At 34.5% G+C, this 24,692-nt stretch overlaps 1 protein-coding gene across 2 annotated transcripts in view; it reads left to right on the top strand.

The window, feature by feature from the left end:
• The first annotated feature begins 6,509 nt into the window (after positions 1-6,509).
• elfn1a (extracellular leucine-rich repeat and fibronectin type III domain containing 1a) overlaps positions 6,510-24,692 on the top strand; it is a 191,628-nt gene continuing 173,445 nt past the window's right edge. For both annotated transcript variants that reach the window (XM_005164194.6, XM_005164193.6), the window contains exon 1: positions 6,510-6,710. The gene's annotated coding sequence lies outside the window, so the exon portion shown is untranslated. The remainder of the gene's footprint in view (positions 6,711-24,692) is intronic.

Raw genomic sequence — 24,692 nt, 5'->3', positions numbered from 1 at the left:
CTGGTTAGAACAAAAAGTAACGGCGTCATACCGCCCTGCAGCATTTGTTTTAAAAATGAAATGCAGCCATATGTACTTCTGGCTACATAATTTGAAATATGTAATGACTACGAATACAGAAATGACTACATTTTCAGAATGAGCATATGTTGTTAAAACTGAAATGAAGGTACAATTAAATTTGTAAAAAAAAAAAAAAAAAAAAAAAAAAAAAAACTATTAAATTTACTTAAAAAAATAAAAAAAATAAATAAAAAAAATTACAGTGCATGAGTGTTATTCCAGCTTGAAATTTGGTTAATGAATGATGATATCAATACTACTAATGATTTTAAAAATGGGTGGAGGGATTGAATTGTAGAAGAAGGCCTTTAAGTGTATTTGTTTTGTTAGTGATCAATGTCAAATAAAAAATAAATAAAAAAAAAACAAAAACAAAAATTGGGGAAAAGAATAAAAAAGGGGCTAATAATTCAGGGGGGGTAATCATTTTTCACTCAAAGAAGGTTGCAGGTTCAAGTCCCGACTGGACCAGATGGCATTTCTGAGTGGACTTTGCATGTTCTCCCGTGTTCACTTTGGTGCTCTAGTTTCCCCCAAAGTCCAAATGCATGGGCTATAAGTGAATAGGATAAGCTAAATTGGTCAGAGTGTATGAGTGTGTAATTGCAAGAGTGCTTGGCTGTTTCCCAGTACTAGGTTTGCATCTTGAAGGCCATCCGCTGTGTAAAACATATGCTGGATAAGTTGGCTGTTTATTCTGCTGTATAGACCCTTGATAAATAAGGGACTGAGCTGAAGGAAAATTAATTATGAAAATTGACCTTTATGATTATGATATAGTTTTATAATCCAGGGTCACGTAAATTTAATAAGTATTGATTAAGATTTCCAGCATTTCTTCGTTTCAGTCTCTCACATAATGCCAGAAATATTGGTTCCCTTTATAGATCTCCTACATTCTTCTGCTAATTGTGATGAAACATTGTCTTACACATTCTGCCATAGATTGCCACACTATTTTAATCAGTATCTAAATTGAATCTACAATGTAAAGTGCAGTGTATCAGTGCTGACTGATTATAGAATGAAGCCACTGAATTACAAACATTCTATAACTAACAATAAGAGGTATGATATATTTATATATTGCATTAATGTACCAAAATAAATGCATTTTGTTTTAATTTTGGATATAGATTAATCCGTATTTACAATGACCTAGGAAAATAAGGAGGCAATTAAATATTCATGATATTTTTCACATAATGTGCATACATATCAGGTCTGGCTCCAGCTATAACGTGAATGTGCGCAATGTCAGAGTAAACTTTATTTTACCTTTCTTCCTACATAATTTTTTAAAAATTATTTTTACACTAAATTTGAAAACTAAAGGTATGGCTCTTGAAAGAGACTATGAAGTCACTTTAAGACCTAATGTACAGATCTGACACTGTTGGTTGCAACATCTCATTCTGAAAATATAGCCCTACATACATTACTGGAGATCACAAATTATTAGCCAGAAGTATGTATGGCTTCATTTCATCTTTAAAACGAATGCTACGGGGCGGTAAGATGTCGATACTTTCATATGGACAGTATGGAACATCACCACTGCACATCACGACATGCTTGCTATTGCTACCAGTCCTTTTTTTTTTTTGCAACTGTGTTCGGTTGAACCTGTGTGACGTGATGTGTGACGTAGGTTGGTAATTTCCCTATTGGTTGGGTTTAGGGAAGGAAGAGGGTGGGTCAGGCAGTCAGTCAGTCAGTCAGTCAGTCATTTAGTAAGTCAGTCGACAGCAGCCTCTGGTGGATTTACGCGAGAACAGCAGGTGCAAATGGCCCTCGCCAGAGAAACTTTTAAAAGCGCACAACGGCCTCTGGTTGATTCGCAAAAACAAAAACTGCAAAAATGAATCTCCTGGGACATATTTGCCACTCTCCAGAAATGTATATAGAGGAACGTTTTCAGTGTGAGCAGTTGTGTTTCAAGACTTTTTTTATTTTAAGGGCTGAGATGAGATATTAATTCCCAACCTCCACAGATTACTTGTTCATCTAAAAAACAGCAATAGGAAACACTTTATTTTGATGGTCCATTTGAGTATTAGTAGACTGTCTGATTAATATCTGTTGATACTGCTCCTTCAACAGACATTCAACTGACTATAAGAAACTTTGCAGGTAGATTTCAACTTACACTAACCGTAACTCTAACCCCAGCTTAACAGTCTACTTATAATCTATTTGAGAATTAGTTGGCATCTAGATGCAATGTTACTCAAATTCAACAAATGGACCAACAAAATAAAGTGTGACCCAGTAATATAATCTAATACATGTTACTGGAAATTGTAAAATTTTACAGTTGAAGAAAAAAAAAAGTTTTGTTTATAATGTTTATAGTATTCATAAATCAAACAAAAGATGTTAAATTTCTTAAAGACATTTCTTTTTATTAAATCCTATTTATTTATTACAATTATTAATCACTTCTGCTTACAATTATTTATGCTTGTTTAAGCTATTTCAATTGCTAATATAAAAAATGCCATCCACACTCACTAAGCTGCTTGGGCATTACATTTGTTTACATATCAGCTCTCCATGATCTAATTAAATCTTACAACAATTTAATATATTCATCACTCATTTACACTTATGATTCTTATTATTTTTTAAGCTGTACAGTCTTTTTCTTCATGTCATTGAGCTGCACTTGACAAGTTCAATAGGCCTACACAAAAACAGTATAGTATACAGTAATGGTATCAAATTAACCCACAATATACTAGCAAATCAAGCAGAAGGTGTTTACCAACTCACGTTATCTTCAATAATTACCTGGAATTCATTAGAAAAGATGCAAATTACAGAATTGTCAACCCTCCAAATATAAATATGGCTATGGTGTATGTTTAAATAGGAAAAGAAAATGTGTTTGTCAAGAAATGCAGTCTAATTTGTAATAAAGACAGACTCTTTGCAGCATTTACAGTGCAGTGCTGCATAAAACTTACAAAGGGATCAGCTTTCACCCCTTGTCTCACCCCCGTTGATTGGGCACGACTGACTGCTACCTATAGCAGGAATAGCGAGCATTTAACCTGGCCACGTCACATCAGCCTGCCCACTCTAATGAGCAGTCAGTGCTGACAGCCCCAGACCTGCAGCTGTGCAGACCGCTGATCCTCACACACACGCACACACACACATAGCAGCCTGGCCACTCTATGGGTAATGCACCAGATCACCAGCGCCTCTCTACAGATGGATGCCCACTCAGTGCCTGCGTGCTTCTTTATGAGTGCTGCAGAGAGCCGGGGAACTTCAGCCTCCACAATGCATCCATCCTGCGCCAGACACTCAGGCAGCAGAGCCCACAGCAGCTCCTGTCTGCGCTCCTTCTTTAAGCACAGCCTCCAGAGAGCCAGGGTTACAAAGTATGAAGAATGGCTGTCAGTCGTGCCTCAAAAGGTTTACCAGGCTTAAATTGTGACTGAGTGCATTCTGAGGATGTGGCGGATAGGTGCTGTTCTCAAGAGTGCAGAAAGTCAATACGGAATGATGCCAGCCTTGTTTCACTTTCTTTCTTTTTTTCCATTTCTTCTCTGTATGATTCATGTATTTTAGGAGTTCTGGTGGTGCGGAATGTGTGGATAAAGAATGGGAATTGGATTAAGGAATGTATTTATTCTTTGATTCTTCATACACTACACATTTATTGGTTATTGGTTACTGCACATTTTAATAAAAAATTCTTCAAAAGAACATCATTTAAATATTTTAATGATCTAAATATAATTTTGTTTACTATAAAGAACTGTTTGTGTACACTGTAAAAAAATCTGTAATTATTATTATTATTTTTTTGCCCCCCAGCATCTAGGGTACTGGAATAAAAGTAAAACAATTGGTGATAAGTTACAGAAATTTACAGTTAAATAATGGACTTTAGATTGTAAAAAAATCCTTTAATTAAAATTTCTGGTAAATTTCTGTAATTTAAAGTAGTTTTTTTTTTTTTTTTTTTTTTTTTTACGTTTTAAAATTACGATTTCTTTTACAGTGTAATGGAGGAATGTTAATAGTTTTTTTTTTTTTTTTATGGAACAATCCATGCCAAAATAATATCTAGAAGGTTAAACCTTGCCTTGACTTATTACCTAAATGTCATGATTTCACAGTTGTAAGATTTCAGTGTTTTAAATATTTTCAGCTAATGCAGTTCGAGCCAGACAGGACTCAAGAACGTTCTTATGACTTGTATCCAAAATGTTTATAAATGAACCTAAATTTACTGTTTTCTGAATTAGCAACTACTAAAAATGCCAATAAAAGCCATGTTATTTACCTTTTCAACCTTAAAGTTGTCAGAGCAGAAATTATCATCCTATAATGTAGTTTGTAAGTGTAAATAATTGGAAAACACCAATGAATCGAAATTTATAATATGTTGTATGTATTTTATTCACTAAAAGCATAATCTCTTTGCATCAAAACCAGAATCATTAGCACAATTATGGCAAGAACAAACATGCTGCCTTTTGAACAACTAATCACTTGAACATGGCAAAGTTGTAATTGTGTTTGTTATGAGTAGAAAGCCTGTATAAAAACTAACAATGGTTTTATTACAATGTAAAAACCAATTAGTTAACTCAAACGATTTGAGGAAACCTATTGCAACAAACCGTTTAAGTTCAAAAACTAATTCTAATGGGTGCTGTGAACTTAATACATTTTGAGTAAATGAAGCAATTTAGAGCACAGTAAAACCCTTTAAATGAAGAGAACATAAACACATTGAGTACTGTAAAATGCAGTAAGTTAAGGCAACAAACTGTTTGAGGAAACCAATTACTACAAACCATTCAAGTTACTCTATATGAGTTCTGTGAACTTACTTTATTTATGTTGAAGTAATGAGCCATTAAATAACTCATTACCTACAACACTGAGTTCAAAACTCTTTTGAAATTAGTAGAATTAACTTTCAGTCAATGTTGAGTTAACTACACTCATTTAATTTCATTAATTAACCCTGACTGTTGGGTTTTACAGTGTAAAAACACAATCAATCGATCAATCAATCAAAAAAAATTATCAAGCAAATGTTTTGTATGGTAAACAAAAAATTGCCATGATATTGCTACGCTGACTATATCAAAATATTTGTAGCAAAGCTGTAGTTGCACAAATGGTAATCAATGTCTCCAAAAAACTTGGCTGATGCACTTACTAATAAAACCATGGGAAACAAATTATTTTGATGGTCCATTTGAGTATTAGTAGACTGCCTTCTTATTTTCTGCTGATACTGCTCCTTCAACTGACATTTTACTGATTATAAGAAACTTTGCAAGTACATATCAACTTAAACTAACCCTAACCCCAACCTAACAGTCTACTTAAAATCTAATGAGGCATAGAGATGCATTGTAACTTAAATTCAACAAACGGACCATCAAAATTAAGTGTGATTAAGGACGTTTCAAGGCAGCATAATTGATGTCACCAAACGGAATACAATAACAGTTCATGTCGGAAATAAAATAGTTTTTGCTCATATTCTGCTACAGGGATCGTTTCCTTAATTGTAAACTCCGTCGTTATTAACAGAGTTTAACTCCACTGGCTTACGATTTAGGGGAACACCCGAACCCTCTAACTGTTTTTGGGCGTTTTTGATTCACTAAAAGAATCAGCTCAACCGAGTCGTTCATTGGAGAATAGTATTATAATGCTGTGTTTTCATTTTCATCAATAATCAATCTGCACTGATCGTATTGTTTTATTATGCATTACAACGTCCTCTAACAGTCATTTGTTTAATTTGTGTCCTACAAAGGTTAAACTACTTTTAATCCACTATTCAGTTGGCTATTGCACTGCGTTGTATTAAATAATCAAGCATGATCAGTCATTCGATACAACATTAGCGATGTTGAAATAGCTGTAGCATATTTAAATTCCGGTTCTATACATTGTCAGCTGTAACCCTTAACTAAACCACGTTATAAAAAAGCAATAGCACGCACAACAGGTATTGCGATAGCTCTAACTTCGCATATAATTAAATAATCCACATATTCCTCCGTCGACCAGCGGCGTCATTGTTTTCCTGTGCTTCTTCAAGTCGAATTAAAATTCGCAAGTAACTCCGAGTTTAGTTGCTTGCTGTGTAAAAGTGATGTGTTAACATGTCACATTTTGCACTGTACAGTTCTCTCACGTGGCACACATCCCTCTTGCCTTCAGTGTCGAACCCACACCATTTATAGCCTCGCAGTAACCTACAATCTTATTATGAGATTTAACTTTGCCCTAACTGGACTTGTGGATGAGCAGTGCTCTAGTCCCGCTCCTCAACTCAACTAATAAATGACTGGAAATAGTTATAAGGCGCTGTCGCTCGCGTTATGACAGACAAAACTACTCTGCCATGTCTCTGTCTGTGCGGAATACATAAAGGCTCTGCCTTGAATTAATCACTCGCTCTTTAATGGATCTTTGAGGATCGCGCTTGACGCAGTGAGGAGCTGCAGCTCTTTGTATTCCGAGGCCAAGAGGAACCTTGTGCTTTTTTTGCCCCCGTCCGGTATCTACTGCCTCTTAGAAAATGTCAAGGGGGTACATGGTGACATAGGGACCCCGGTTTGGTTACGGAGAGACTCTTGCTTCGCTCTGCGAAAGAGGTAAGTGAGAAATGCTTTGGAATGTCGCATCTACGTCGCTTCAAATGTTGGGTTTGTCGGACGAGAAACGGAATGAGCGCAAGTGTATTCTGAGAAATGTAAGTTATCCATGTAGCTCTTGTACATTCGCGAAATTGCAACAAATGCCTCGTTGCGACTTGTCGAACTTAGAAATGCATCGTCTATGGGTAGAGTTTGACTGCGCTCGTAAGAACGAGCGTTAATTCGCTTCGTTTTACATTAATGCTGAATTGTATCGACGCTTTAATGTGTACGCGACTTGTGAGCGCGTTCTTTTGGAATCATTTGACATTATTCATGGGGTAATTTGACACGCGATGCATTTCTGCGATATTATGGGGATTCATAAGCTACATTAACCAAGTAAACGCGCTAGTTTAGGTTTGCTGAACTCTGAAGCGTCTCACTTAGCGATGTTGATGTTTGACAATCTTATGTTTTTATTCGCTTATCTCCAGAATATCGCCAAAGGTTTCAGGACCCTGGACAGCAGCCTGGGTTGGTTTGCCGCTAGAGTTCGCCTTCAGCCATAAAACTGACAGCTGATAGCCTCTTTCAGTCTTCAGTCACTAGATTTTACCGAGTAGCCATTTGTGCGATATGTGCACGTCAAATAAGCTTATCTTAGCAGATCGTGTGTGCGATTACAAAAACAAAGCTGGGAAAGTTTTCCCATCCGAAACCTGTGTTCATTTCCAAAGTGGTGTCCACTGAAAGTGTGTTGCTTACTGAAGGCTATTTTCACAAAGACTATTTGTTTTTACCCGTTATGTGTAGTGTTGGATAAAAGCGGTGCATGGCTGTCCCTATGTGGAGTTCACGTTCAGATTGCTAAATTAAGAAATCATTTGAAGCTAGAAGACTTATAAATTATTCAGAGACATCATAATTGAGTTAAGATTGAATGCATGACGGAGGAATAATTCCATGGGATTCAGGAATATGTGAACCAGCATTTATGCTTTAGAAAAACTTTTTCTTTAAATCAACAGTTCACAAAAGGGAGTTTAAATATAGAGAACACATGGGAAAAAATCACTTGGTGTCAGTGTAAATGGTTGTTGTATGTGTTGTATGCTTTAAACTGGGGAATGTGTGTACAGTAAACACAATTGATTTCTTGACTTGACAAAACTGTACAGTTAAAGTTTGAGACTCACCCTCAGAATGATCCTCAGCATAGTAGGTCATCCGAGCGACACGATTCAAGAAAAGAGCTCAGCTCGTTGTGTTACTGTCAAAGCAGTGTATTCCAGTAAGAACTGGATCAGCAAACAGAGCGACGCTGTCTCAGCTTGTAACTAAAGCACCCATGCTCCTCAAAAGATTCAAATACACTTGGCAGGACAATCTTTTTTGTTTGTTTTCTTTATTTTATGACATAAATGACAATCAAAGTTCTCTTGAATGGATTTTTTTTTAGGATTTTAAAAGATATCCAGGAGGAATGTAAATAGCAGCGTCCTAAAGAGATGTTTTGTTTTGACTAGAACGTATTATCAGAAAAAGTACAAAAGAGCCATCACTGTGGTAATAACACTTAGATATTATTTGCTACGCATTAGATGCTGATATGTACCTGTAAGATATAAACATTCACCAATTAATGGTAATAGGGGTAGAAAGGGGTTTTATTTAGAAAAGCTAACTTTTCCCACAGTGACAGCTTTTGTATATTCTTTTCATCATGAGAGTTTATGTTGCCTGTTTTTAAAATATCATCATAGTTGTAAATGTTAAATTGACGACATATTTTTTTTAAAGTAAAACAGGGTCCTATAAAAATACTAAATAAATAAATAAAAAAATAATAACAAATACTATTTTAAAAATGCATTACTGTCAGTAAAAAGCAATATATATATATATATATATATATATATATATATATATATATATATATATATATATATATATATATATATATATATATATGTGTGTGTGTGTGTGTGTGTGTGTGTGTGTGTGTGTGAAGCTAAAACAGGGAAACCCTTAAATAAATAAATAAATAAATACTATTTTAACAACTTGGTACTATAAGTAAAAAACATGAAAAAATCAAACAAACTACATTATACAATATTTAAAAAATAATAATAAATAAAAATCTTATTGGGGACATTAAGGCACTCCTGAGTTAAATCCAGAATCCTAATAAGCCCGAACTCTCTTAATTAGGATCTTAGTGCATGTTTATATTGCTAAAATCATTCATTAAAAAGCATACCGTTGCTTTACAGCCTGAACATATATAGCATACAGGCAAATTGCACTCCTTAAACTTCTGATGGACTGAAAATCACTTAATCAGTTGTTAAACAGCGAACCTAAATCATTCTCGACTTTCGTCTTGTGCCTAACCATAACGCACTTTTAAGAGAAGAGTGTTTCACAAAACTAAACCATCATTTGTTAGATGCGTGCATCTCTCTTCTCTCTCTCCATCTCTCTTATCTTGATTATGCAGCTTGAAGATTGAGTCAGCTGTTTTGTATGCAAGGTGTCTGAGCCAGGCTCTTTGTGGAGGAGAGAGCAGTCGTGCAGCGGATACAGAGAAAGACAGAGAAAGTGAGAGAGATGTATAGATGGATGGATGGATGGATGGACAGACCATATGTATATGTGCAGTGTTGGAAAAACAATGCTTATTATAATATCATATTATCTGGCGTTATGAAAAGCATTTGTGCCTGCAGGGCTCACATAAAGCGTAACGAATGATGAATTATGTGGCCGCCCAATGTGTTCAGTTAATACATGGAGTCATAAAACACAAGTGCAGTTGTTGGTGTTATGTGAGGCGCAAGGCTTTTACAGCAGTAGTCATCAGTGTAGTGTGTGCTGGTAATGGAGAAGGACAGCTGTGAAGCCATCAGTCGGAGAGATGAGTACCGTCATAAAGGGGGGAAATTAAAGACAATATTTACATAGACATTGGATGCAATCAAAGCTATGAGATGTTTGCGATTATTGATTTATCATTGTGGAATATAAGAGTTGTCTTGTGGATATATCCATATATGTTTTGTAGTATGATAAAAAGTATCCAACCAGAGCAAGGCAGATGTATTTTAGTAGATATTTAAATATGTTATTATATTATGCATAATAAATGATACATATATGATACATTTGATTAGGAGTTATATTTGTTATATATTAGCTGTTAACACACACACTTGCACGCATGCACACACATGTGCACATACACACAAGCAGACATGCACATGAATATATGCAAGCACATGCGCACACATACAGCTTCACTATTTTTGTATTTGCTTAGTTTTTTACTTGCCATGGCTTCATTATTACAAAAATGAAGCAAATTTTAATAAAATCTGTAAATTTATTGTTGTTTTTATACCAAAATATTATCGAAATTTTGTAAAATGATAGAATTGATAAAGGAAAAGTAAATATTGTAAGCAATATAGATAAGAACTAATGTTTTGAAAAAAAAAGATTACACTGTCAATTAAATAAGTTTAGTATTTATTTCATTCAACAATAATAACCCAACTATTGAAAAAATGCTTAAATTGTATTGCTTGCGAACTAAATTAGCATGCACAAAAATAAAGCAACATTTACATATCAGAGTCATTAATTAGTAGACTATTGTGCAATCTGTCGGACAGTGATGGGTGCATGGTGCGTTCTCTTGGCTTAGTACCATGTCTTCGACAGTGGTGATATTTTCAACAGTACAGGCAGTGTGTGGACGAAACTCTCTGCCAGATGACATGCTGATCCAGTGCGATCAATTTTTGCCAACAAATAATCCAATCCACCTTTTATCCAGTTTTTAGTCAGAAATTTACAAAGAAAACATGAAGCATTGAAGCCTTTTAGGTCTTGTACACCTTTGATCAAACTCTTATCTTCATTCAAAAGCACCATTTTTATTTAAGCTGCATGGGCCACAGTTTGCTTTAGACATTTTAAATTACAGATAAAATGAATTTCTTACAATAACCCCACATCGGCATCATGCTGGAACTTTACCCAACTAGGTGAGACAATAAGAGCCCTATTTCTCTATTCCTCCATCAGTCTCTTAGAGCTGAGTCTGAATGGGGAAGCAGGATCTGTCCGTGGTCCTGAACTCTTCAACAGGCTGCTGGACTTGAGTGCCTCACTGGCCTTTGATTCACTGCCATATGAAGGATGTACTTTTGATGGATGTTGCTTGTTTACACACCGAGACGGCATCCTTTTGATTTTAAATTGATGGAGATGTTGTAAGCCTGTGGCCATGTCCCTTGCGCTTCAACACACATTAGCAGCTGGATATGTCTTGCAGCAAACAAAGCTTTTTACTATACCTGAATGCTCCAGAGGCTTCGATAGATAGTGGCATGAAGATTTGAGACTAGGTTGGTTTTTGTATCCTGAACATAATACCTCTTGGCAGCAATGTACCGATGCATGTTGGCATGGTTAGACTGTGAGTTTAAGGATGGTTTGAAATGTTAAAGGGTTAGTTTACCTAAACCTGAAAATTCTGTTATCATTTACTCAACCTTTACCTGTTCCAAACCTGTTTGAGCTTCTATCTTCTGTTGAACACAATGATTTATCCCTGTAAGTAATTAAAATCCAAAGTGATTGCTCAAAAAATATAGATTTAATTGTGTATTATTTAATAATTATTATAAATAATAATAATAATAATAATAATAATAATGATTACCCTTCTGATGGATTTGCAATTTTATGATTAAATAGCAGTTTTTTTATTACACATTTTGTAAAATGATATGTATAAATATGCAAATTAGGTTATATTCAATGCATTAAATATGCATTGATTTGCATACATATCTAGCGTATACATTTACACATTGGATAAAGCCAGGTTCAGTATTTTTTGACATCAGTCAAATGTTCTTGCAGAGGGTTTATTTTTCCATAATATATAACAAAAATAATATATAGAAATACCATAAACAGACACAAAAAATAATAAAAATAATACTAATAAAAATAATAATAATGACAATAATAATAATAATAATAATAATAATAATAATAATAATAATAATAATAATAATAATATTAATAATACTTTTTCAGTTTTTGTAGAATATAATGTATATAATTAGATAAATTATATATAATAGTATAGTGTTATGTTAAAGTTTATGAAACCCTTAAAGAATCTGTTAAAATGGGAAGGATTTTCATAATATATTTTATGTTTAAAAATGACATATAGCCCACAAGACACAAACATCTAGCTAAAAAATTACCCAAAATAACTCAATTAAAAAGTTTGTGAACCCTTTGTTTCTAATACTATTTGTGGCTTATTGATGGTCTACAACTTATTTTTTGCTTTGTGATGGTTGTTCATGAGTCCCTTGTTTGTTCTGAACAGTAAACTGCCTGTTGTTTTAAAACAATCTTGCAGATTCTAGGGTTTCTTGCATCTTTTGCATATTTGAACCCTTTTTAGCAGTGACTGCATGATTTTGAGATCCATCAAACCCTTACTGATGCTCCAGTAGGAACATCAGGCATTAAGAGAAAGAACAAAACAAAACAAAAATAACAACAACAACAACAAACTTAAGAGTGTATTTTGAATATTTTCTTTCCAATACACTGAAAGAAAAAAACATACTTGATGAAATGCTTTATGAAATCCTAAAAGACCAAAAGCTCCTAACTGATCACTGCATGAAAAAAAAGGCCCCCCAAAAAAAGGCCCCAAAAAAAAAAAAAAAAAAAAAAAAAAAACCTATGTTTTTGCCAGCAGTGTCTTCCTTAAAGTTTTATTGTATCCCGAACATAATACCTCTTGGCAGCAATGCACTGGTACGCGCTGGGAGAGATTGACTGACAGCCTTGGGACGGCTTGAAATTGACAAGTAATTAAAATCTAAAGCGAGTTCTCAGAAAAGGAGAAAATGGAGGTTTCGGTGAGCATCTGGCGGGCCTCAACGGCGTGTTAAATAAGTGACTGGAACTTGCAGATAAGGTTAGAATTACAAAGCCGATGTCCTTACAGCCTTTGCCCTTGAGTGCTGTTTTATTTCAATTTAGCAAAGCAAAGATTGCACAGTTGTGGCGATTGTATCTCTCGGAAAGCACACAAATGGCATTAACAGCTTCACCTTGAATCAGCAGCTTGTGTGAGTCATTAAGCGCGTGGCTGACGATTAGCGAGTGTCGTGGCCCATTCTAACCTCACCAGCAACACTGCAGGGGCCTCAGTTTACTTTTGGAGACTGCAGATCTAACGCCAACGGTGTCACTGTCAGCTGCAGATGTGTTCAATGCAATACCCTTAAAGCTAGTACAGTAAGAACAAGTTGATTTAGAGGATCCAGTGTTTTGCATCTGGTGGTACAGTGTCTGAACTGAGCTTATAGTTAGTTAGTTAGTTAGTTTGGTAGTTCAGTGTTTCTTAACCACAGTCCTGGAGGACCATCAACACTGCATGTTTTAGATGTTTCATTTATCTTTCACACCCATTGCAGGTCAATTAATATCTACAAATGAGGTGATAATTTAAATCAGGTGTGTTTGGCTAAGGAGACATGTACATGTGCAGAGCTGGTGGTCCTCCAGGAAAGTGGCTGAGAAGCACAAGAGTTAGTTGGTGGTACAGTTAGATACTGAAAGTTATGTGCAATTGGATTTATGCATAGTTTTTATGTGGAACAACTTAAAAAATATATTTGTTTGTGCAGTTGAAGGCAAAATATATACGATTAAAGGCAAAATTATTATCCCTCTAAAAAACTGTAACTGTTTTTCATATATTTTTTAAGTGCCTAAATGCTGTTCAATGAAAATAATTTTGTAATTGTTTTGTAATAATTATGATAGTTTAAAAATCTAGTTTGTCTTTTGTCTTTGCCGTGATGATAATATGTTATGTACATACAAATTTACTAGTTATTTTACCAAATGCTATTCAGTTTTAAATGCAATAAGAAAATGTTAGAAGGTAAATTATACAAATTATTTGACAAAAGTAGTTTGTTTGGTATACTGACTGCATCCGAAACTGAATACTTCCATACCATATAATAAGAGACAATTCATGAACGGAAGTGAAGCAACGCAACTTGCTCACATTCATTCTGTATAGAACATACTTTTTCTAAAAGTTGAGTAGTATGCAGTACCTACTGAGTAATAGGCGGTTTTGGATGCAGCCACTGTAAATAAATAAATATTAAAAATAAATAATAATTTATTAAGGCGGCTAATGATATTGACCTAACTTAAAAAAAAAAAAAAATAAAAAATAAAAATAAATATATATATATATATATATATATATATATATATATATATATATATATATATATATATATATATATATATATATATATATATATATATATATATATATATATATATATATATATAAAATATACAAGAGCAAATACAGTGACATTTTTCTACTCTGTTCAATATAACTTGGAACACATTAGAAAAAGTATTTAAAAACTTCACAGGGTGTCCAAAAATTTAAGCTGGTAAAAACCAGCTTAAATAAAGTACATGAAAGAAATAATATATTTGATAAATATGTTATAAATATGTTTTAGGGGATAGTAAACAACAGCAAATTATACTATTACACCCAAACAAGCATCTACACTAGCACATTATTAAATACCCTCTCAAAAACAGCTTAAATATGGTTTATTTATTATTTATTGTTTACAAACATGTAAATTAGTGCATACTAAACGGCTTATGAAAAATTAAAATAAATTAAATTTAATTAAATTTAATTAAATTTAATTAAATTTAATTAAATTAAATTAAATTAAATTAAATTAAATTAAATTAAATTAAATTAAATTAAATTAAATTAAATTAAATTAAATTAAATTTAATTTAATTTAATTTAATTTATTTTAATTTTATCCATTTTCTTTTCAGCTTGGTCACTTTATAAATCAGGGGTTGCCACAGTGGAATGAACTGCAGACTTATCCAGCATATGTTTTTACACTGCAAATGCCCTTCCAGCTGCAACACATCACTGGTAAACACCCATACACTCTCATTCACACACATACTGTACTCTATGGTCAATTTAGCTCACCCAATTCCCCTATAGCGCATGTCTTTGGACTTATGGGGGAAACCAGACCAGCTAAAGGTTACCTATGCGAACACGGGGAGAACATGCAAACTCCTCACAGAAATTCCAACTGACCCAGCCAGGGCTCGAACCAGTGACCTTTTTGCTGTGAGATGATTATGTCCTTCACTGCGCCATCGTGCTGTCCTACATGCATACAAATATGCAAAACACATTCATTGTTACATTCTTTTTACCAGATTTTTCCCCACACATTACATCTGAAGCCTTTATCCCATACAAGTCATTGATCCACACACAAAGCCCAAGTTAAGATACATCTTTAAATGCATATTGTTCATTTTTTAGAGTGCATGATTATCCATTGCCAGAAATGGCCATGCAGTTTACTGCCGGCTATTACTACTGTATGGGCAGCTCCAGCAGTGATCAGTCTCCACACTGCAAGGTATCAGGGCTATGCAACATTACCTCGTCTTCTTCATCCTCCCTGTGAAGTAATTAGAGGTCGAGATACAGAGTAGAATGACTGTATACCTGCTGGCCTGGAGCCGGACAAGATGAATATCCTATGCATGAGAATCCATTAAAGCTGGTGATACATAACAGGTTTGTCAATGCTCACTTCACTGCTGCTTTTATTGATTGAGTTTTTGTGCGGCCAGTGACTCCCTCTCTCTCTCTCTCTCTCTTTCTCCTGCTCTCTCACTCTCAGTTCAATTAAATTCTCTCTCTTTTTTTTGTTGGATATGCATGCAGTGCAGATATCAATCAGACTGTGGTGCATTTAGGGGTTATGAGGTCAGCATAATCATAAACTATTGGTACATCAATAAAATGTGACATTTGTGTGACGTAAAAAAGACAAGCTGTGCTTATTTCAAGATGTTGTTTGAACAAAATGAAGGTGTATGAATAGGTGTATAAATATTTGCACTAGGTAGGTATGCATGTGTTTGTTTGCTTGATTTTGTATTTATTTAAGTATATAAAGCTGCACAAAGTCCAAACAGTAATGATATGTAATAATATTTTACATTTATTTACTTTTATCCAATACAACTTACAAATCATAAAAGAAGACTTCAATTCACAAAAAATGTTTAAAATAACCGTTTTCTAATATAACATATTGTATATTTGTATATGTACTCCACAATTATTTTTATTTGCTGAGCTCATTCAGTTTCAGTAGTTATTGGTGCACACAAATTGACAATAGTAATTACTACGGCTGCTGAATATATCATTTCAGCATTGATATCGCAGTGTGATCATATGCAATAGTCACAATGCGGAATATTTAATGTTGAGTTTGTATTATAATTTACCATTTGCATGTGTTTTTGATGCCTGTCACTTTAAAACTGCACTTAGGCATATGAAATTGTACCATTTGTAACTTTAACAAGGATTGATTTTATTGAATTATTTTAATACATAACATAATTATTATGTTTTAGACTTGATCAAACTAACTGATGTGTAAAACAGTCTGTTGTACTAAATAGATTTTAACAAAGGTTTATTTACATTTTTATTGTAATACGAAAGCTGGATCTTTTTTTCTTTTGTTGCACAGTATTAAGGAAAGAATATCAAAATAATATATATATATATATATATATATATATATATATATATATATATATATATATACACATATATATATATACATATATATATATACATATATATATATATATATATATATATATATATATATATATATATATATATATATATATATATATATATAGTTATTTTAATTATCAATTTGTTTAGAATTAAACACACAATCTGAAATCAAATACCCACTTACTGTATAATTGAAAGTATTATGTAAAATAAAGTACTTGAGTAAAAGTGAAAAAAAAAAGTGATTACTCAGAGTACTAGTTACTTTTTAATGTACAATATTCTGCTCTGTAAAGCTTCTAAAGACTTTTACTGGTTCAGATATCAAAGCTTGTATTGGCCTGTTTACACTCAGATATCTTTAGTCTGAAACTCAGGTCAAAAGTTTTACTTTCAGTTTAAAGCATGGGCAGACTCACTAACAAGCTTTGATTTAAAAAAAAAAAGGTGGAGTAGAATACCTAGCTTTATTTGTACTTAAATAAACATATACTCACAAAAGCACAAATGCCAAAAAATCTGCTCAATTCAAATAACTGGAGTATTTCCACCCTCCGAATCATTAAATAATTATGACATCATAACAATCTGAAATGTTCCAAGATACGATTAGAATAATGGCTAACATTCAGTCGGTAGTGTCACTGTATTTAACAGGATCGATATTCTTGATCACTCTGCTTGTCAAGCAACAGCTGACGCTTGCATATGCTTCACACACACTGTAAAAATTGCTTCTCATTGAATGAAATGTCCATATTGCAATCACTGTAATTAGTTTGCATGGGACACAAGGCCTGTGCTATGACTCTATTCCAAAGCCAATATAATACTTGTTGTGCAGCAGTCCAAATACAAAGCAACAGTGTATTTGTGGGTGGCTTCTTAATAAAAAGCTCAAGTCTTGTAGTGTGCAGTTCTTAATAAGACTTTTGGCTGGAAGGAAAGCCTTCTGTCCTCAGCTGGTCCCTCGCTGAGTCATACAAGGACATTAATACTCACATCGAGATCAGTGCTTTCTGCTTTGACTCAAATCGTTCTTTGAACGAACTACATGCTGGTTTTCTGCTTGCGAATAGTGTTTTTTTAATATCCGCTAGAAAAGACATCAACTTCAAACCCAGTACTCAGATGAATGGTTTAAAACAAGCTGAATATATGAATTATAATCATAAGGAATGATTATTTGACAGTGATTTTGTTGATTTTAAGAAGTAATAATATAATTTGTAATTTTCAATAACAAGTTGGTTTTTACAGGGGCAGTTCACTGAAAAATGAAAAGCCAAGATGTAGGTGACTTTTAATTTCTTGTAAAACATTGGATTTGCTTTCGATTAAAACCCTGGACTTTGATAAATAATAAAAAAAAAGTCTACAAGTAATCTTGGCTTTAGGATTAGTAATTTAATATAAAATGTTTATTAAATTAATCATTTTAATAATGCAAAATCTTAAATATGTTTAATAGGTGATAAAAGAGTGTTGTTCAAGGAGCTGTAGGTAATAATAAGTCAACAATAATAATAATAATAATAATAATAATAATAATAATAATAACAATTGGTAACTGTAAAATAATAGTCCATTCATAAATGTTGTTAATTTTAGTTATTTAATAATGTGATCTAAGTATAACCAATCTTCTACAAAATTTATTAATCATAGTTCAACATATAACAAAGTTTGTAATCACAATTGGTGAACTGTGAGTTATCATGAACAATGAGCATCTTTATTTTCATTAACTAATGTTAAAAAATCAGTAAACACTTGAATACATGTAATGTTTATGGTTTGTTCATGTCAGTAAACACATTAACTAGCTTTAACTAATGGATCATTATTTTAAAGTGTTACCTGATAATGCACTCTTCCTGGTGATCATAATTGTAGTGAACAATTGGAGAGAACTATTGTGAAAAATATATGTATGTCTACCTAACATAATTGTGTAAGTAGTAAAAATAATACGCAACAAATGCATTTAGAAGCAGTTGAGTTCCCCCTTCCTTTCCTCATAATGGTTTGGCCCACTGCTTGCTTTCCCAGTTCATCTCACGTACTCTACATAAACGAGTCAGGGGTGCTGCCGCAGCTCAGTTAATATTAAATTCCAGTAAGTAAATAAAGCAATTCTCTTTAATGTAGTTGATGCAGAATCATTCGTAAATTATTTGTGGAAACAAATTCTGATTAACCTACCGATGTCATTTTCCATAAGTCATATGATATATTGGTGATTAAAATGTTGCTTATCTAGTTAATGTTAGCTTGTTTATACTAGCTTGTTGCATAGTGCACTGCAACTAACACACCAAAGCTCTTTCTTATGCATTGTTTTATTTGCGTTGACTTGGGATAATGTTAACTTAACACTAACTGCCACAATTAGCATATTGTTTAGCTGTGCATTTTCTAAATGAGCACTGTGCTAGGTCTGAATTGACCCTGTATTATTTTTTGTATAATTATTTTCTATTCTGTCCTTAAGTTTTTTATTTAACATGGACATTTCTGGACATATATGTACATTTATACACTACCTGACAAAAGTCTTGTCATCGATCCCTGTTGTAAGAGCAACGAATAAATACTTGACTTGTTGTTGATCATTTGGAAAAGTGGTTAAAGACCTGTTGGAACCGGCATGGAGCCAAGATTGTCAAAGAAATCTGTCAAATTCGGTGAAAGAAAAGTCATAGTTTGGTGTTACATTCAATATGGGGGCATGCGAGAGATCTTCATAGTGGATGGCAACATCACCAGCCTGAGGTATCAAGACATTTATGATGCCCATTACATTACAAACCACAGGAGAGGACAAATTCTTCAGCAGGATAGCGCTCTTTCTCATACTTCAGCCTCCACATCAACATTCCTGAAAGCAAAGAAGGTCAAGGTGCTCCAGGATTGGCCAGCCCAGTCACCTGAAATGAACATTATTGAGCATGTCTGTGGTAAGATGAAGGAGGAGGCATTGAAGATGAATCTAAAGAATCTTGATGAACTCTGGGAGTCCTGCAAGAACGCTTTCTATGCCATTCCAGATGACTTTATTAATAAGTCTTGGATAGCCTACAACATTTTTTTCAGGTAGTGTATATGTACAATTTGACCATGTTATTTGTGTCCCCTACACAAGTTGCTCATGATAATTTTTTATGTATTATCCACCCTATTGTTAAATGAAATTTACCCCCATGTGGTTAGCTTATCTTACTTTAGCTAGTTGGTTTAGTTCATGACTAGAGCTGTGTATTAAGCAACCACTACTGAGAAAATGAATATGTGGAAAAACCTCTGGAATAAAGACGTCTGGAAACACACTGATGCACTGATGAAACTGGAATAAGTCTGCAACGGTTTGTTTATCACGTTTCAAGATTTGACTTCTTGCCTAGTGGGACAGTGATATTAGGAATGTGTCGAGAAAGAAAGTGCAGAAATAAATTGAGAAACAGGTGCAAGTACATGGAAACAGCCAAACTACCATCTGGCAAAAAATGCTTCTGGCCTCTGGAAGAAAAAGAAACAAAAAAATAAAACTGCCTCATACTAGCAGATCTGATTAATGTCTTCGTCTGCTCACTAAAGACAATTCAAACAGATTGGGATATTCTGTAAAACTGACAAAAATCGGAGGATGTCTCTGCGGAAATGAAACGGGGAAACAAAGGTGATATCATTCATCGTGTGGGGCTGTACATATGGCGGTAGAGGAGGAAAAAAAGCTGTGAAAGCAAACACCATGTCTGTCTTTGTGTCAAGTGTGTCACTGTTTACCCTCTCCTGGGGAAAAGCTCATTTAGAATCTGACTGTGTGACTTGTTCATCACAGTAAATAATACTTCATGCCCACATGACAATTCAAACAGTCCACTCTTCCAGTTTCCCTCTGTCCTAGTATGTCCCCCTCCCCAATCAGCCCCAATTGAATCTGCACGGCAATTTATCCACGTGTAGAGGCGTATCACATAAAAAGAGAGAGAGCAGCTTCTTTTATTTCTGACAGACTTATCTTGTCCATGGTAAGAAGTGTGCGGGAGAATGTTTTTCTTTGACAACATTACAAAAGAAAAGAGTCAGGCAGGTCGTTCATCCTTATTCAAGCACACCGGTAGAATGAACTGTGCACTTTACAAATGGCGACATTTACCAGCAGATATCAAATATTTTCCCTCTTTTTGGAGATGACATGTTGTGTTTTTTTTGTCGGGCCACCAAGACATTTACACAAAACTTGAACTTAAGACTGTTGCAGAACCAATGTGCAATGTTGATCAACTGGATGAACACAAGGCATGGTATTTTTTCACAGATAAACAAAAATGCAGTTCATATACATTGGTGTTATGCAAAGAGTTCTTCCCTGTGCTCCTTAGTTGAAACTGCTAGTTACCCTTTGGCGAATGTTAAATCCACCAAGATTTAAATGTGACCCCTTGCCCCATGTCTATTGGTCCAATGCACTCTCATTTTCCCTCTAATTTGCAATAACCCAGTTCATATCTAGTTTAAGTCAAAATGATTAGCCCACTTGTGATTTTTGTTTTCTTTTTCAGATATTTACCAAATTATTATTAATTTGAAAAAAAGTCATATTTTTTATTTTAGCTAGAATAAAAGCAGTTCTTCTTCTTTTTTTTTTTTTTTCCAATAGTTCAAACTTAGATATTGCTTGATAATAATAGCAGCTTTGGCATGAGAACCCTGAGCTCTGAGATAATTGAGCGCAGGCCTCCCACCAAGTCAATTAGTATCCAAGAGGGTACAAGATCAAGAAGTTTTTGAGAGCTCCCCCTGGTAAAGGAGTAAAGGGGTGGATGGGGGATTCTTCAAAAAATGAAGATGAGAGAGTAATGTTAGTCGGGGTATTTATAGTGAGTTTGGAATGATCCGATTGGCTTACTAATAATTACAGATGAGAGACCAGCTGCGATCAATCATATCACAAGCTTCTCTTGAAATTAAGCTGCGGTCACACTAGAGTATGAGTTTGCAAAATTCTGTCATATGGCACTGCGAAAAGGGGCGGGATTAAACAAGTTGATTAGACATTTATAGTTCACCAAGCTTGAACCTTTTAACACAGCAATCTGCGAAACTTGACGCACAACCATGCATTTTCAGTCTGACACATTCGTGTGCGTATGAATGGAAGTCTATGGGGAGAAAAATGCAGTGTGATCGCAGCTTGAGTTTGTGAAACTTTACTTAAAACCCCTTTAAGGTCAATGTCATTAGGCCCCTTAAGCAATATATATATATATATATATATTGTTTCTTTTTTTTTTTCTTCTTTGCCTAATTACCCTAACCTGCCTAATCAACCTAATTAACCTAAACAGCAGGCACAGAAAATCAAAAAGATGTCAGACTGACGTTGTACCTCAACATTGTGGTGACGTTGCATTTTGTTTAAAAATGAAAATCTGGTTGACGTCAAATTTCATTGTCAGGCCGACGTCAATGTCCAATGTCCAGCCTAAAATCAACCAAATATTAATGTCTAATGATGTTACAACTTGGCATTGTGTGTAAGTTACCACTATGACGCCTATCAGATGTTAGATTTTAGTTGTCATACCTGACAAATAAATGTGAGTATTTGGCGTCAATATGCCATTAGTATAAGATTTTGCTCAACGTTGGATTTTGGTCACTTTCAACCTAAAATCAACCAAATATAAACATAATTTGACGTTGTTTTTGGATGTCAAAATAATGTTGTCCTTAGACGCTGGCTAGACATTGAATTTCGGTCACCTAAATCTAACCTAATATTAGCATCTTATGATGTTGTGTACCTGCTGGGTTTAAATTGCACTTTAAGCTGATTACTAGAATCTTGAAAAGTATCCAGTAAAACATTACGTTCTGTCATCATGGCAAAGAAAAAAGAAATCAGTTATTATATAATAGTTACTAAAACGATTATGTTTAGAAATGTGTTGAAAAATATTTATATCAAACAGAAATTAGGGAAAAATATAAAAAACGGGCTAATGATTCAGGAGGGCTAATAAACCCGATTTTAACTTTATTTAGGTCTTTTTTAATATCTGGTGTCCTTGAATACCATGTACTTGTAATCGCCAGTGGTGTTGTCTCCGCTAGCGATTACATCCTGTAGTTTATTGCAATCACCAGCTGTGAATTCTTTGTTTTAGATTACTTCTTAATGAACTACAACTCCCAGAACTCTTTGCGCTTATCGATTTCTGCAACAGCTGACAATTATCTGGACATTCACACACTGACACAGCTGCTGCTCATTTCCACTGATTACAAGAACTATATATACATGTCACTTTTACTCACACATTACCAAGTCTTGTTTCATTATGAACATTATGAAAGGGTTTGATTTTTCTGTGTGTTTGATTCTTGCCTTGTTTCTCATTTGATCCATTGCCGCCTAGTCTGACCTCTTGCCTGTATTTTGACCATGATTATTGGATTACCCTTGTTATACTGTTTTGCTCCTGTTTTCGACAATTGCCCGTATGACCTCAATACCCACAAGTATTTTGTTAACGTCCACATCGTAATAGTGCTTACAAAAATATTTACTAATTGTGTAAAGTATTGCAAAAGTCTTGTTTTTATTGAAGTGAGATATGGTTAAAGTTTGGGACAAAATTGGGGGAAGATTTATTGGATGGGTAGTTTTATTGGGTGGATTAAATGCTAAGCAAATAATTGGTTCTCATAATCAAAGTGAATCTCAATTCTTGTGAGGTGATACCTCTCAGGAGTGGTGAGAGTTTACAGTAGTCTATCGAAAAATAAACCCAATCCAGTGACAGGCAATGAAGGCTATCCCATCTGGTCTGAGCCATTAGAAAGTCTACTGTCGCACAAGTTACTCAATATTTTAATGATGCTTATGGAAGGAATGTGTCACAATACAAGAGTGCATATCACACTCTGCTGTGTATGGGGCTGTTGAAAGGCCTATGATGGGCACAAGAGAGCTGGAGTTTAGACCAATGGAAGAAGTTTACATGGCCCAAACAGTCAGATGGATGATAGTGTACATGTTTATGAGGGGAGATGATGACACTAGGATTGACACCCTTACTTTGGGCAATGTTCTGTTGGAAAACCCTGTATCTTGATGTTAGTTTGACGTGCCAACTAGCTAAATATTGTTACAGACTATACTCACTTGTGAAAGTGGCCTCTTTAATAATGAGTAATGCAGGACAATGCATGACATCGTTCAGAAATGATTCAGGGTGCTTTCACACTTGGTTGCCTAGACCGTACTCAAGTTCGATTGTCCTCCCTTGCCACCTTCTCTGTTGGTTTGTGTTCACACTGTATATTTTCCTTCGGAACTCCAGTACACTTGCACATTGAGCTGCTGTTATGTGTATGGCTGTTGCTAGTTGGCCACAAAAGCAAAGAGCCAAAATGGAAAGATGTAGGCACATTGCAGTCTTTTGATTTTGGACATAGAGAAATTATCTCACGTCAATCTGCCGCAAAAAAAAAAAAAAAAAAATATATATATATATATATATATGATAAATGTTCAAAACATACTGCAATGTTTGCAGAATCTGTTTTTGGAGGAGATAAGCAGATATTATCACTGTTTGCCCTGGCTCGGTCTCGATTGTCACCAAGGTACAGTATGTGATACACAGACACACACATGAATGAACATAATGAAAATGATAGTTTTTTGTACTCTTGGGGGTTCTCTTCCATTTTTTGGTACAATTGCATTTTTAGGTAGACTCGGGTACAGTTTGTTGGTGCGCACCCGAGTTCAGAAAAATTCACACTAGCTAAACGTACCGAACTCTGATGTCAAACAAACCCGGGTCCAGACCAAATGTGCTAGTGTGAAAGCAACCTCAAGGTCTTGCCCTGGCCTCAAAATTGACCATATTCAGTCAGGCACATATGGTATGTGGTGGACCAACTAGCTCAAACTATCTATGGTGGCTCCACCTATAAACGCACAAGAGTTGTAGAATTTGCTAGAAAATTTTGACACAGAACATCTTCATGGGCCTCCATCCATCGTTGGGTTGGCACTGTTTTGGCAGCGAACCAAGGATCAGATTAAGTGGACCAAGGGCATATTAAGCAGGTGGTAATAATGTTTTGGCACATCTGTGTCTTTTGCCCAAGTAGAATTTTTTCTCCTTCTTGACTGAGTTGAAATGGCAAACTCACAATCTTCATGCAAGTTAGAAAAAAAAAATGAGTAGATGTTTTCAGACTCT

This window comes from Danio rerio, chromosome 3, assembly GCF_049306965.1.
Source record: "Danio rerio strain Tuebingen ecotype United States chromosome 3, GRCz12tu, whole genome shotgun sequence".
NCBI lineage: Eukaryota > Metazoa > Chordata > Actinopteri > Cypriniformes > Danionidae > Danio > Danio rerio.
This window is presented reverse-complemented; position numbering and strand designations above follow the sequence as displayed.